The following is a 16,494-nucleotide window of genomic DNA, read 5'->3' on the forward strand; positions in this document are numbered from 1 at the left end:
TCCCATGGTTTTGGCAGTGCGGTGAGCAGGAGGAGATGCTGTCCCGGGACATGCTGTGCGGGTCTCGGCAGTACAAGGAGGGCAAACACAAACCTGTCCCGACAGGGTGGTTGTCAGTGAGTAATCTTGAGAGTACAGGTTGGAAAACCTGATGTGAGGTCCAGTTTGATGAAAATGGTTGTGTGGATAGTATTGGAAACCAAAATCCTTTCTCTTTGCCAGCTGGTTCAGGACAGTACCCTCTAATGCCAGAGCTCCTCAGCATCAGTCCTGCCGGCCTGTTTTTAAATGCAAGGGATATTTTGGGGCCGGTGGTTTTCCCATTGTACTCTCAGTATTTGCTGGAGAACCTCAGCTCTGCTGCTGCCATTTGGCCACCAGCAGCTCGTTTCAGACACAGCACCTGGTATTGATTAGAATTGATTAACATTTCTATAGTGATTTTTCTTAGCGTAGAGCTGGGTGTCGTTATTACGCCCACTTGACAGTTGGTAATTTGCATCTTGGAAGGGTGAAAGGTCTCATTCTGAATAATCGAAGGGCTGACGGCGGTTGTTCTGCTAACGTGCCTCAGTGGTACCAAGGGGTCCTGAAGGAGGGGTCTCTGCAGAGCGCAGAGTCCAGTGCCCCTGCCCTGAGGCTCTCAGGAGACCTGCAAGGCAGAGAGGGGGAATGGAGGCACATCTCTGCCTTTGCGACGCTGGGGTCTATCATCTGCTGCATCAGAGCAGCTTCTTGGAAAAGAATTTGTGAAGAAAATAAAATGTGCTTTGGACATCAGTCCTCTTCTAGCAACTTAGCACTCGTTTGAATAATTGAAGGTTGTGAGCTCCTGGAATGAAGCATTTGCAATGAAAGCAGTGCTGCAGTTTGCGGTTTGGCGTTAACAAGGCTTGTTACAACATTTTCTAGATTTCTTCTTAATTTCTTCTGTTATTTGCATTTCTGATCTCTGCATAGAAAATCAACTCTTTGAGGCAACTCTAGCAGCAAAACAGAAAAATTAAGGTGCATACGCGGAAATACTTCTAGCCTTATTTGGGTAAACCAGGTGACTTCTCGATTTACAGCTCTGCTGACAAGAAAATGCGTTTGCTTTCCAGGAACGAGGGTGCTGGCTGCTGTTGGCTGGGAAGCAGCGGCTAGCGCTGGCCCGGATGTGCCGCTTGGCCGAGGCGAGCGTTTTGTGGTGGCGTTGGCCTCCTGCAGGAGCTGTGCTTTGACCTGAAGGGCCCTGACACAGCAGCTGTTCTGCCGGAGGGGCCACCTCAGGCATCAGTGAAAATCAGACCTCTTGGTCAAGTGTTTCCTCTCCCGCTTCACAAGAGAGCAGGGAAGGTGGGAGGAGAGTGGTAGGAGGCACCGGATGATGTGCATGGAGAGGGGCTGTGGTGTCCCTTACGCTGTGTGGGGCAGCCCTGGGAAGAGCTGGAGGCTCTGCGTCCTCATCATGCTGCTGTGGAAGCTACCTGGTGCAGCAAGGTGATCAGTAGAGGAACTGAAAGATAACACTTCTACTTGCTTTTGCTTCAGCTTGATTATTCAGGATCACTTGTTTGGGTTTTTTTTCCCCGTCTGCTCAATTTCTTTATCCAAAAATATTGGAAACGTCCTGTCTTTTCTCCCCTCTTTGGGACCTCTCAGACCACTTAGATGTGAATAGCTAGGGGTTTTTTACTCCCTTAATTGAAAGCCTGGAAAGTTTTGATCTTTTAATAAGCATATCTTTTCTTCCAGCTATTTATATGGTGTCCATACAAAATAGATATTAACATTGTGGAAAAATAGTTTTAACCCATTTGATCAAAATTATTTCCTTTTCCTCAAGCAGAGGTCACTGTCATGTTGTCATAGTTCTCCTTGTTCCCCACTCATCAAGAGGGTCTTTCAAGTAAATAAGGCAGACAAGGACTGAATTTAAAGAAAATTGTGGCAGCCTACTCTTTGAGGCCCTCACTGTACTTTATAAAGAAGCAAAAAGATCTAAGTACTAGATTTCATATAGTACACCATGTGTCTTGATTTCCCCAGGCATGTCTTCTCCTGCTTTGGCATTCAGGGCACCTTGAATGCTTGCAGCTGTTGTGCACAGCCCCAGTTTCCAAAAAGCTGTTGCCACCCCGGCTCTCAGGAATGGATGCACACGTGCAGTGAGTGGGGCACAGGTGCCCGTATGTCCATCCCGGGTTTCAGGGTGGCTGTGGGGAGACCTTAATTTCATCCCATAACGATCAGTTCAGATTCTGTGAGTATCACTACTAGTCAAAATTGGTCAAATGCCCATTCTCCCTGCTCCATCTCCTCTCTCTCCAAGGTCTGTGAGCCCTGGCCAAGGCAGGGCATACTTCTATCTCCATCTCAGCTCTGTCCCTTCCCTTCCCATGGCAGCCCCTCCACCTCAGAGCAGCAGTGCTCTGCGCTGATATTGCAGGCTCCTCAGACAAGCCCACTTACTTATGCAAGTCACCCACCCGCTTGAGGTGGTAAGGATCCTACCACTGATTGCCACTTCTGAACCACCATGCTGTGCGCCTTAATAGGAAAAGAAAATTTAAAAAGTACTCTGCGCTTAGATGACATGTAAGTCTTGCTATAGTTAGCTGGTCTTATTTGTCAGGTTTGGATGAGTTATGGCATGGTATATTTGCTCATCTTCAGATAGGGTGTTGTAGTGCCGTTAATAATGTTTGCAAACACTCTCTGCTGTTAGACAGGGCAGTAATGGAAGTGTTGTAATGAGTCTGAACTGGGCGGAAACCAGGGAATCATCAAATGATGCTCCTATTAAAGGCTCTGCAAATTCACCTGGGAAGCATCTTTGCAGGGGAATGGACTAGCTGCACATTCAGTGAAAATTGGCCTTGTAGAGGCTGTGGTAAGATTCAAATGCATTCACATCAGTCATTCGGAATGTAGTAGTTTCAAATACCACATATTCTGCTTAGTACTGCCTTTAGCAAACAGGTAGAGGGAAAAATTAGCCTGAGATGATGTCCAAATTTCCTTAGACAATCAGGCCACTCATTTTGCACAGGTCTCTGTGTTTTGTGTGCGTGCGTTATCCATCATTTGCAGAGCCAGTGAGCCAGCTATTATTCTCTGGAAGAGGCAGAAGATAAAATCTGCTGTGGATTTGTGCTGTCCTGGTTCTTTCGTGTCTGACTGACTACTATCTAGGTTAATATATTATACATTCCCATGTATTATAAATATGCCTATTATAAAGGATATAGGAGGCAACAACCGTAGATAAGATTGCAAAATAGTTTTCATTACACAGTTTCCTGGATTTAGATAGCCAGAACTTTGGGAAACATCTGCCTTTCTGGGTGAGATATCCCAAACATGGCTTACGTCCAAAGATGACGACCTGATTTTAGAAGTTTTACAGATCCATTTAACAATATTTTTGAGAGTGAGGAAAGTGCAAAAGGAAATATTTGTATTTAAAGTAATTTTTTAAATGCTTCCTTGGGAAGGCGGGGATTGCATGAAACTTTAAACTTGATTGTGCTCATACAGCAGAGGGTTCAATGTGCTGCAGATTTTGGGGAAGTTATATTAATGATCATTTGAAAACCAGCTGATGTTTGTATACAGCACAAACCCCATGAGCCCTGCTGTCAATCTTCATATGGATCAGGTATGCATGCAAAGTCAGTCAGTTTTCTAATTAGCCACCTGATCCAGCGCGCTGCTCCGAGCTGTCTCAGAAAGCTTTCCAAGCGTTTCAGGGAATGCAAGGTCATGGCGAACAGACCTTCTTCTTGTAGCAGCACGAGCCCTTCTGTGCCCTCTTGGCTGGAGGGGATCGATGGCCTCAAAGTAAATAAACTTGGCTACATACAGGGAGTTCAGAGGAGCCTTTGAAGACCGGAGCCCCATCATCTCAGTGGGGATGTCAGAGCCCCAGATACTACTGTAGAAAAGTCTCCAAGCAGGTGTGCTCCGTCCCCCCCAGCCCTCTCCAGCCTGCTGACGCTGCAGGCACTTGCACGGATCCGTGTAACCCACTGCAGGGAAACTCTATTAAAGTTGCATAGCGGAGCACTCAAAGCCAAATACGTGTCAAGAATAAGGTTAAAGACACAGTTCTACTCCCCCCCCCCGCCATTCCCTTCCCACCCCGTATTCATTCTGTTACTTTGCCTCACCGCAGCGCTTTTTTTTTTTTCCTGGGAAAGCACAATTAGGTTGGAGAAAGAGAGTGCCCAGGGGAAGCGGAGATGCTGCTCGTGCGAGTAGGTGCTGCGCAAGAAGCTGTGCTGTCCCCGGGGATCGCCCTGGGGATAGACGTGGAGCGGTGCCATTGCTTCTCCAGTAGCATGGTGGGGAGCTGAGCGCTCCCAGTTGTTTTTAAGGAGGAGGGAGCAGGTGGAGCTGCTGCACCTTCCAGAGAGGGCAAGGGCTGCCAGGGTGAAAGTAGACCCGGGGTGGCTGCTGTTTTGTAGGAACAGAGGCTGAGAGTGGGCAGCCAAGGGCTGGTAGCGTTACCAGAAACAAAACTGAAGGAGACGTGTAGCGGCAGGGCCCAAAATGACATGATGGATTGCTGGGAAGGTACAGCGTACGCTGCTTTGCTAGGGGAGGTTACTCAAAATTAATTGGTGTTATGGGGCGGGGGTGCCCTGACCTGTGCTGGCAGAGTTTAGGCTGCGAAAGTCTGAAGACAAGAGGCTCCGGTGCGATGTGGGATGGGTGCCGGTGTGGTTGGAGCATGGCCAGCGTGTCTCTTCCTGAGCAGATGCAGCCTCGTCGCCTCGTGTTCCGGAGGTGGGGTGCATGTCCCGCGCCTGGGCCAAGAGACTACGTGCACACACTGTCATTATTCTACGGACTATAGTAAATACATCTCAGAAGCTGGTACAGAGGACTCACTGTTGGGCTCAGTGTATTAGTGACCACTGAGAACAGAACAGTGTCTGGCTCCTCTTTTTCTTAATACCAAGCAGGTGGAAACCTTCATAGAGCTCAGGGCAGTCCTAGAGGCTGTCCCAGTGGTCGGGTGGTATTTGCATCATTCAGGGACAAGTTTTCCTGCCACTTAATTACCTTGGGTGCTTGTTTCCCATGAAACCTATGAGGGGACTGAGGCTTCCCTTAGTTGCCACTGTGGATGTGCTGGCGTGTCCCCACCACGCAGCGAGTCCCTCAGGTAGTAGAGCTGCATTAGCGGGGCACCACACTAGTAAGGAATAAGCTATTAAGTAATAAGCTTCTAAGTCTCTCAGGAGATTCCAGAAGTAGCTTATGAACAGCTAACCTCAAGATCTCTGCATCACACTTGGTGTGTTTTAAACCTGCCTTACGTCTCTTCTGACGCTTTGTGTGCCAGTTCACCAGCCGTCTTTCTCCCGACCACTTATTGTCAGGCAGCAAGATGCAGAGAGCTGTGTGCGACCCGAAGACTTGCTTCAGGAGCAGCAGCTAGGGTAATGCAGGTCACATCAGCTTTGTTTCTTCCCTTCGCACAAGGTGCGTGCTGCCTTTCTGGGCCAAATGAGGGAAATTTGCTGCAGGGAAGCACCCCGGTGCAGGTGGCTGCTGACAGTTTTGAACTCTTTAAGCAGCGCCTGCTTTTTCCATTGATGCTAACAATTGTGCTGCTAAAAACTATAGGAAGTTAAACTCTGCAGACGTCTTTTCAGCATCTGTTTCATATCATACAGATCCCGTAGCAGTATGGGATACTCAGTACCGGCTCCAGCGGAACTTATCTTCTGCTTCAGATAGATACACTCTGAAGGTGTTTCCTTTAGGAAGCCCTTGCTAGAGGAAGAGGCATTGCTTACTCGCAACGAGGCCAGTTAGCCTGAAGCAATCCACCTGGCTGCAGAAACAAGTTCTGTGTGATGCTACTTTTGCTTCCTCCAAATATTTGGTGTAAAGTTGAAGCATCTAGTGAGGCTCTAGCCAAAAGCTGACTGTAGTCTCTGGGGGTGTAAACCCCGGGGTAGCAAAAGAGATGCTTTTTGCCTTTCTTTGAAGAATTTATATCCTTGTTTTAAAAACAACATCAACAACTGAAGAAGGTGCAGGAAGGACCCATGGAAATAAGGGAAGTAAGAAAATACAGTGACAGGCATTGAACACCTCAAAGAAAGCCTAAGGGGTGACTTGATGTCATGTATAAACTTGGCCATAAGGGGATAGTGACAGTAAAGGACTAGCGAAGAAAGACTTGTCAAGGACTAATAGTTGAAAGCGGATACCATTGAAATTCCAACTGGAAGTAAGTCACCACTTCTACGGCTCAATAAAGGGGCTAATGAATGTAATTTAATAACTCGTGATAGACAGAGGTCAGACCAGATAATTGGTTCGTTCCTCTGGGCTTAACTTCTATGAATTCAAGAACTGATGTACCTTCTGCAGTTTCATCAAGGAAAAAATATGTACTAACTAGCAGACACGGTTCCTCTACTCTGAACCAATTTGAAAATGTTTTCTACGACCTAGAATGCAGTTTCAGAGTATTAGAAGTTCAGAGGCATTTTTGCTTCACTTTCTTCTTTTTTGTAAAGTTGTTCTGAGATCAATTATCTTTGAATTATTACTGTGTGCAATTTGGCAAGTATGCATGATTTTAAATAGATTTAAGAAAATCTTTGGAAAATAATATGGATGAAGAATCCACTAAAAAACTAATGTTTCTGAACTGAACAGCATTTTTGCCCTTTGGGAAATTAAACAAATTATTTTGCTTTCAGACTGGTAGAAATTAGGAGTAATTAAATTGAAGTCAACAGAGTGACATTTGTCAGACTGGATATAAGCAAGTTTATATTGCAGTCCACTGGCAAGGAACCTTGTAAAATGTGCTCCTTGTGGGTTTTCTGGTTTCAGCTGTTTATTAGGACTGCTTGAATTATTCATGGTGTATAAATTATCTGATAAAGTTGAATCTTTTTTCTGTCGGTGAAGAGTTTGCAGACTGCCTCTGAATGCTGGAAATGAAGTATTTTCAGCTGCTGGGTGTTTGTGGAGTTCACTTTGATGATCTGCATTTTGCTACCTGTGGGCTGGTAGCCAGTGGGTCATGTTCATCATGTGCTATTGTCCCAGCTTGGCTGAGGCACTGACAGCTCTCAAGCGGGTGAATATACAGATACAGTGGATGGAAGTCCCTTCAGGAAGTGATGGAGAGGGAGCAGGGTCCTCCATGTTGGTGTATGCAAGACCTGTAGGGTCAGCTCTGTCTCAAGCCCCTGCAGTCAGGCAGTTCTTGGGCTGGACCAGGGCCTCCCACCCATCCTCTGTCCCCTCCATCCCGAACAAAGCCAGTTTATCCACTCTGGAGCCTTTACCCCGCAGTATCCATCATGTGGAGTCATGGTCATGCTGCATCATGGGCCCCGCTGCTTGTCCTCTGCCCTGTGACCTGCCCGCTACTCAGTGCCTGAGCTCGTCTGTAGGGGTTCCCACTGTGGGAAAGCAAAATGCAAGTCCCCTCATGAATGTTTTTTTTCTTCTTGTGTGCATATACTCACGTGCATTTGCATATATGCGCATATATTCATATGCACATGTATGTATTCATTCATATGCACACGTATGTATTCAGAAGGAGTAATGAGTAAGCAAAGTCTGGGAGGGGAGGAAAAGTTTCTGCTGCGTGGCTCTCCTCCTTGTGAATTTTCTTCTAGCGTGAGGTGGAGAAAATGTGTGAGAAGAGCGTGCAATCATCAATATGTACTCAGGGAACTAGCATTGCCTGGTGTGTTTGAAGTAGAATATTGATAAAAATGTGGTTTTAATTGTTTGGAATGGTTACACTGAAGCACCACCCTTCGTGTTTCCTTTGAATTTAGCCTCTGTCAAGCTGTTCTTAGAATAGCCTCGGACTTGGAACGTCTGAATTTAATTACTGTTAACACTAGAGATATTTAGTCCCATTTGAGGGAGGGAAAAACCCCAGAAACTTTTGGGAGCAGAGGTAGCTTGTAAAGATAGCAGCATTGAGAAGCTTGTTAGCTGGTTTGTAGTAATTAAGCTTATTTCCATAGCAACATTATCTGTTCAGCTCCAGAATTTTGAGATTTTTGTGTGCCCAGTAATTAGAACTAATACCCTAATTTTAGCAGAGATATCACATTTGTATTTGGCGAGAGTCGTGTAACTAAGCACACTGATTGGAGAGTGAAATAACGTTCCATTTTCCTTGATTTTTCTTTCTTGGATCACTTCAGACAGCTTAACTAGCTAAAAGCAAATCACTGCAGTCTGTTTTTTCAGTACATAAGGCTGGGTTTGCCATTTGGGAGAATAGATGCATATATATATACGTATATATATATAAAATGTACTTATTTATAAATATAAAAGCTTGCCTATCTGTGCAATCTTTGGCAAAACACAAAGGCAGAGCCAAAGTACAGCAATTCAGAATGCCCATACAGTCCTCATCTAAATTGCCCCAATTTGACACAGTGATGGCCTCTCTCTCTGATGAGGTATTTGCGTGGGTTGTCGCTGAGCCTAGGAAGGGAGGGCATCCCGCTTGCTTACCGGCCTTTCCAGCCATGTGGTTGTGCAGTTGGGGTACGCAGGGAAGGAAGTCCCCCATCCCATCTTGGTCTCACTCCCCACCTGCGCTTCTTGGCTTCCCTGGAACTTCCCATTACCCTCCCTAGAGCCCAACCTGCCCTTCGCAGGAGACATTTTGCTGAGCTTCCCCATGATTAAACACCTGATGAGATGCACAGCAAACAGGGAGGGTTGTGGCAGTGCGCAGGGGGATGTTTGTGAGCCCCGCAGAAGTCCCCAGATGCTGGCAGGTAGCACCCAGGGGTTGGGGAGGAGGGGTACCTACCCCTTAGCTCCCCACTGCCATTTCTTTAGGGCTGAGGACTGTCATCTTTTCCAGCCATCCTTTTAATAACAAAATAGAAAGACTACAGGAAAGCTGTGGCACCAGGCTGCTATATTTCCATTGAATTTGGTGCAATGACTCTGGTTTATATAATTTGGCCCCGTATTACCAGACTCTGCCTATTTCTTATAATCAGCCTGGCAGTATATACTGTCTCATAAATATATACACGTTTGCATTCCAAATTAAAACATTAAGGTTTCTCCTCACTGATGTTGTCTATGAAAAGAGTTATGAAAAACCAAGCAGCCTCAGTAGGAGAACTTGGGTTTATGTGGATTTGTGTCCTCCATCCCCTAATACCTTTCAACTGCCTCAGCACGTTGTGCTTGATCTGCGTTCCCAGCCTCGTGGGCAAATGTCAGCCCAGGCTGCGGCTATTTTGAGTTAGGTTTGCAGGGACAGGCAGCAGGCTGCTGCCTCCCAGGACAGGCAAAATGCTCCTCTCTATCTTCTGTACCCAGCTTCTAATTTTCATAAAACTTGTCAGGACTTCCGTCTCCGAGACCTCTGTCTTCCCTTTTCCCCAGCTGCCAAATTTGCCTAAAACTAGCCAACAGGTTCAAAGGTTATTAAGGAAGGACTGACAAATGTATATACAATGTGATCATGTAAGCCTCAATTTCCTTAGAGTCAGGCTAAAAAACCAAGTCTGCAGTGTTTTGGCAATAAATCCCTGTGTCTAGGCAGAGTTCATAATGACTTGTTAGATCACCTACCTACTGGGTCAACATGGTTTGGGTTTTTTGTTTAAAGATTTTTTTCCCCTATATTCAATTTCTTTTTTCAATTCACTCTTTAAAAATAAGGCTAATGTTGGAAATGCAGCCTTTTGAGTGGCACAGCAGGTTCAGCATATGCAGTGGATATAAGTGGAAAATAGCATCAAAAGACTTGTTCCTGTTGCTAATGAGTTCTGAAGGTAAGAGAACAGTTAATGTATTCATAACAGACTTATACTCAAAGATTTGTAAATAATTTATGGCTTTCCGTGAGTGGGAAGCCAACTACCATAAAGCTTGGACCCAAATAGAAAATAATTTTGTATCAGCAAAGGACTTTGGATTTTGCAGATGCAGCAATTCATCTGTAATCCCCCTGGCAGGGAAAAAAATTATTTGGTAGACTTACCATCAAATATCTGGGGACTTATAATTTAGTCTTTGTGGCCTCCTGGGGTTCTATCACAATTTGGCATCTACTTCCCCCTAAGGAAAATGAAACTCCTTGCAGTATGACCAGTATTTTGCTAACTTGTGTTTATCTGCAAAAATTCTATTATATATCTAAATTAAAGACAGTGGAGAAATATACTGTTGGCGTATGAACCCCCTGCCGGTGATGGATTTGTGTGTAAATTGGCAGATAGTAACTATTCTCGGGAAATACTAGTGAAATAGGCAGACATACTTTGCATGTGAATCATGGTGGCCTTTGGGAGTCTGGAACACTGATTTCTTTTACCACGGATTTAAATGGCTGAACTACTGTATAAGTATGAAAAATTATGCGCAAATGCTTTTTTTTGTAAGACTGCAAGTAAAAAGCACAACGGCTGCTCAACAATAGGCAGTGGCAAAGGGGACAGCTTGTAGGCTGGAGCCAGAGGAATTGCCTTTGTTCCCAGTTGAGCTGTTTTTATAATGGTAAAATAAAGGTGTGAGCAACGCACTGCTGTAACCAAGACCTATTCCAAAGTCTGAGTCCACAGCCTTTCTAGTTACAATGAAGTGGCATTGCTTATGCTCCACAAGAAGAAAACGACTGGAATCTTTGCCCCTTTGCTTTGGCTCAAATTGGACAATTTTAGCTCTTAAGAAGGGAAGTGGACAGAAGAAGGTCACGGCGGTAAGAGGCAAGAAGTGCTGGTTGCCTTTTCCATCCTTAGTAAGCTTGTGTGAGGACACAGAAGCTCTGCAGTCAATTCAGCCAAACTGTCTTCACTTGGGGAAGTTTTCCTGCCTGCTGGGGGCCATGCTATTGGGGGAGGCAGAGGGTTTGAAGCCTCTTGCTAACAGCCAAGCTATGATCTCTTTCTTTAAAACTTATTTTGGGCTTTTGTACACATATTTTGGGCCCATAACTCACTGGATACTGCATTTATCTACAGCACCTGTGAAACTATGAAATTCAAACTCTTACATTGCAGAAGTTAATCTTTTTCCTTACTTTCCTTCATTATTGTTCTCAATTTTAGTAAGCGATAGAGAGGCCTTTTTAAATTTTTTTATTCCTTTGGGTTTTTTTATTATAATCCTTTGGGTTTTGAGGACATTGGTTGGGTTAATAGTTGGAGGTACATTTTAATTAAGTGTGAGTCAATGTCCCTTGGCCCCAGGAAGGGCGTCAGTATGGAGGAATAAGAGATCTCTTTCCACTGACCTCACAGTTTGATAAGGCCATTATTTATGTGAGTATGGTAGAATAAGCAAATGAATCCTATAGATTTGTTCAGTCCTCTCTTCAGTGACAACTTGAGATCTAGAAGAGGTGCCTATCACTGCCGATAAGCATAATTTGAAACCCTCAATTTCAAGAAGATTTTATGAACAATTTGTGGGCATTTTCTGATTCACAGCAAACATGAAATCGCTGTTTTAAAATTTCTGCTTTCCTAGGAGACTGTATCCAAAGAACTTTTTTTCAAGCCCTAGTGCTCCAAGCAGCAACACATAACTTGCTAAAATGAAAGAACAGCTGAAAATATATATATATTTATAGTTTCAGCTATTACAAAAGAAGTGGGTCAAAATGTGCTATTTTACCCATGAAACATAGTACTTTTTCGCCTTCGTGATTAAGATAAATCACCTTGGCTATCTGACTGTGATAACTATGTGTTAGGACTGACATTTAGGTACAAACTGGTGGGAATCCGGTCTGCTGCATACAGATGAGGAGGCCCTAACACACAGGCATGTCTTTGGCTTCTCTTCATGTGATTCTTACACCTCATGCATGAAAAAGAGAATTGTGGAAGGGTTTTTAAAGGCTGCAGTATGTTGTGGGATTTATTGCAAGGAGTAGCGAGAACTGGCAAGCCAAAGAAGTGCCCTGTCATAGTTTGTCTGATAAAGGGATTTGTATGGCCTTCTGCTGCAAAAGATAGGACAAGTGGAGTAGTGTTTCTGACTTAATGAATAGTGCATAGTAGTAAATATGAAAAAGAAGAGGCAGCAGTGTATAGTGTCTTTATTTTACACTCCCCCCCCCTTTTTTCCTTTAAAATTTACATGTAGGACATCATAATCTGTAGTGCAAAATCAAACAAGAACGCTTCCGATTAAGTGGTGGAGAATGCGGGCATTAGTTTTGCTAAATATGTTTAGGAGACATTTTTCCCATTCTGTGTGCACTGTGATCCAGTGGACTGAGGAGTTAAGTTCCCCTGTTAGATGGGAAGGATGAAGCATTAGGGACGGTGAATGTATCTGGCCTAAAACTAAGGAACTACTGGGAACTGTGAGAGGAATTTCTTTGGTGATTTAATGGAAGACTAGTGACTGGCATTACCTTCTGGTGACAGGAACAGGATGGGGAACACCTAGATCAGAGCTCAAAGCGAAGAGCAGGCTGCCTTAGGGAGGCTGTCACCTAGAAAGAGAAGCTGGCCCCGAAACTGGGGGCAACTTACACTGGTAGCCATGGGTGCACATGAAAGCTTTGCTTTGGTTTTTTTCCCCAAAAATTTCTTAGGTAAATCCTTTCATTTTGAAAGGCTGTCCTGCATTGCTGCAAGGGAACATACCACTAGACGGGACCAAGTGTGTTCACAGGAAACCACACGGTAGGCAGAAGTGTTTGCAAGCATCTGCTTCTGTCTTAGAAGAGATTAGAGGCATCAACAGTGTGTGCTGGTTGAATGACTGCTACAAAGGGAACAAAGGGAAACTTATTGGGATCTGCAGGAAGACTGATAGCAGGAAACCTTGATACCTGCTAAAGACAGGGTTGTGGTCTGATCGGGAACATTTAAACTTCATAGCATGTGGCAGCTGTGTTATGGCTTAAATACTGTCCTTCTGGTCACCCAAATTAAGCACCTGAATTAGGAATGTGTTGTTGCTTATTGTTGTTGAGGATTTACCTGATCCTCTTTCTGTTTATTTTAGTTTCTAATATCTCATATACAACACTATCTGGCAGCTCTTTCATTGCAGTTCATTGCTATATCATTGACTCATTGTCCATGGAAAAGTGAAAGGGAGATAAATTGCAATGTCAGTTCCGTGCTTTTGATCCTGTGTGGGCTCTGAATGCTTGACATGACCATGACCTGCTTCAGACACCACTGAAATATGGACACCAAGCAAATGTGTAATGGTGTGCAGGTGCACTTGTCAGGGTTGAGACTGCAAGTGAAAAACACCTCATGAGTTTGAAATTCCAGGAAGCCTTTAGCTAAGCAGTATGTCAATAACTCTCTGTTAGCATTTGTTTATCATAGAATCATAGAATGGTTAGAGTTGGAAGGACCCTTAAAGATCATCTAGTTCCAACCCCCTGCCATGGGCAGCGACACCTCCCACTAGACCAGGCTGCTCAAAGCCCCATCCAGCCTGGCCTTGAACACTTCCAGGGATGGGGCATCCACAGCTTCCCTGGGCAACCTGTTCCAGTGCCTCACCACCCTCACAGGAAAGAATTTCTTCCTAATATCTTTTCTAAATTTCCCCTCTTTCAGTTTAAAACTGTTACCCCTTTTCCTATGGCTACCCTCCCTGATAAACAGTCCCTCCCCATCTTTCCTGTAGGCCCCCTTTAGGTACTGGAAGGCTGCTATAAGGTCTCCCTGGAGCCTTCTCTTCTCCAGGCTGAACAACCCTTTATGGAAGGAGATCATCTCCCAACACTTCTAAAAAGCTAAGGAAAGAATTTTCAGACCAAAAAAATACTCACTTGTGGTCATTTAAATGACCACACAAGATGGCTGTTCAGATAACAGCTTGGCTCGTTTAGTTTTAGAAGTATTACACAACAAAATAGTTGGACTAACCCGGGAAGGGTAGGCTAGAGGACAAGGAGGTTTGTCTCCAGTTTATTAGAAAATTGTGTGTTCAGTAGTGGAAACAAATATTACAGATAAAACTCTGGTCATTGCTATGGTTATTACTTCACAGCAATTACACTGATATTTATAAAATCAGTAATGGAGATGGAAAGGAACATCTACTGCCCAGATATACTCAAATAAGATCTAAATTGCTGTGAAATAGTTTTTTAATGCTTTTATAAAAAGCAGTAGTGCTTAGTAAAATCAGTCAAATCCTTTAGAGGAATTGAAGTGCTGACAGGCTAATACTGATCCTTCTAATTATTGAATAAATTAGCATAAAGGAAATAAATGATGCATTCCTGGATTTACAACCAAAGGTTATTTTATCAGAATGATAATTTCTTGAATTGGCTTTTTTCTGAATATTGAGATGTGATTTTTTTCCAGCTGGCAGTAAAAAAGATCCATAGAAATGAAAACACATATTTTAAAAAGTATACTATATAGAAGTAATTTTCTTCTATTTTACCAATCACACGGAGTTGGTCACGGGCTTTGTAGGTTGCCTTTTCTCTCTGCTTGCATTAATTGTACAGCTGGAACTTAGCCCTCTTGATAGAAGCTTGCTCTTTGATTCAATAAATATATTTACTTTCAAGTAATTTATGAAGACAAGTGCGTTTACCCAAGTTTTAAAAAGTTTGCCTTTTCAGACTCACATCACGATATCGTTTGGATTAATAGTGTACCCGCATTCCAGAATTCGCATCTTTTCCAATAAAAATAGATGAAGTCATGTTGACAATACTGGGTGCAAGAGTATTCTGTGAAACTATTTCAGAGAAGAAATTATAAATTAGATGTGATAATTTATTTTTTTTCCAGTTTGCTATTTTGTCTACTGCCTTGCTTGCTGTTTTGTTAGATAGGTGGGTTTTGTAGGGGCTGACCCCGGTATGAGAAGGGATGTGCACAGAGAGCCAGAACGACAAGCTGGCTTTGGTAGTCAGACCATAAAAGTCTCATGAATTTCAGATGTTTTTAGAGTTCAACCATGTGCTGAAAGAGGGAGGGGAGATGAAAATAGATGAATGTTATCGGACTTGCCATTAGGTTCAGAGGACTCATATTGAATTAATTTGAAGTCCGCGCACCGATCCGTCCTCGGTTTGGATGACTGGCACTGTGTTGTAAATAGCAGGAAAAACTGCTGAGCATATTGTCTAACCTTTCCTTGTAATGGCAGCATCAATCACTCTGTGATTAACATGCTCACAGCCTCTTTTTTCATCTTCTGCCATAGTATCTCTTCGAGTAAAAGAATGGATTAACAGCTGAGCACTTGAGGAAAAGAAAGGAGTCTTCTCTGAAGGAAACTATATGGAAGTCCATAGAAAAGCATAATTTATCATGTGTCACTTGGAATAATGAAGCACAGAGAGATACCCTCCTCATCCTGCAGAATCAATAGTTTTTTAAATATAAATGGAAATATATAACTGAGAAAGAGGATCATTTGTCCATTGAATACCTGTAACCAAATTATATAGTAACTTTGATTTATAAATGCATTTTTTTCTGGATGGGGAGAGATCAGTCTAATCACATTAGACATTTCTCATTTTCACAGCCAAAATCTCATTCTTCCAGGATATCAGTCAGATGCTTGCCTCCTCTCACCCATGTCTTGAGTATGAATAGTTATCTAGGAAGGTTCAGGAACGGTATGTAGCAAAGGAATTCAACTGCAAATAAGATAAAGCAAAGAGAGGAAAAACTTTGCCTGCATACTAAAATGTAACTTTCTGTATGTTAAGTTTGCAGAACACCCTCTTGAAGAAGCAGTCAATTTACATTACTGCTTATACTCTAAAAAGTAAAGAATAGTGTACATAATACGTAGCAGTGTAAGGGGTGTTTTTTTCCTGTACTGTCAGAATACTTTATTAGTAATTAATATGGTTTTTTCTCAGTACTGTCCTAGGAGAGGTTATACAATAATTTCCATTTCTAAAGTATGTGTAAATTTCTCATCAAAGCACTTCAGAGAAATAGGAAAGTGTCATTAACTTACGCCCTCTCCAGCACACAGCACTTCATCTGGCAAGAAGTCACTATCCCAAAGATTGCATCCTTTAGGGTTTTGGAGTCACTAACCCTCTGAGCTGAAAACTTCATTTTCTTTGACTTCTAAGACCCAGGAGTTCATCCTGCCATAAGAAGTGCTGCATCCACGTTTGAAAGTTGCTCACAGTGTTTTGGTTCTCATAGCACTGTACTGCACAGGCCCAAAGCTTGTGCTGAATTGCAAGCAGCAACTCAGGCAATAAAATGAATAGAAAATCTTTGGTAAGTTAGTTCAAATGTAATCTAGACTGGTGCTTGTGTGAAAATAATGAACTGGCATTTTTATAAATATTCTGTAATTTGAAAGACTTCCCTATTAACCTAGAGTGAAATGTTATTTTTTTTTTTCCATTTTGATATCTTTTCAAGGCTTCTGATGAACAGAGAGAAAGAGCCTTCCCCAAGGAGCATCTTCAGCAGAAACCAAATAGTAAGTAATACAGTAGGTGTGAAAGGTACACCTTGCAGACAGCTACTCGATTCAATGCCCTTAATAACC

The 16,494-nt window shown here is 43.2% G+C and overlaps 1 protein-coding gene across 8 annotated transcripts in view; it reads left to right on the forward strand.

Moving 5' to 3' along the window:
- MTUS2 (microtubule associated scaffold protein 2) overlaps positions 1-16,494 on the forward strand; it is a 322,372-nt gene that overhangs the window by 48,102 nt on the left and 257,776 nt on the right. For 5 of the 8 annotated variants that reach the window (XM_063332005.1, XM_063332065.1, XM_063331986.1 and 2 more), the window contains one exon: positions 16,365-16,425. The exons of the other annotated variants lie outside the window; for them this stretch is intronic. The gene's annotated coding sequence lies outside the window, so the exon portion shown is untranslated. The remainder of the gene's footprint in view (positions 1-16,364; positions 16,426-16,494) is intronic. 8 annotated transcript variants of the gene reach the window in all.

Source organism: Chroicocephalus ridibundus, chromosome 1 (genome assembly GCF_963924245.1).
Source record: "Chroicocephalus ridibundus chromosome 1, bChrRid1.1, whole genome shotgun sequence".
In the NCBI taxonomy this organism is placed as follows: domain Eukaryota; kingdom Metazoa; phylum Chordata; class Aves; order Charadriiformes; family Laridae; genus Chroicocephalus; species Chroicocephalus ridibundus.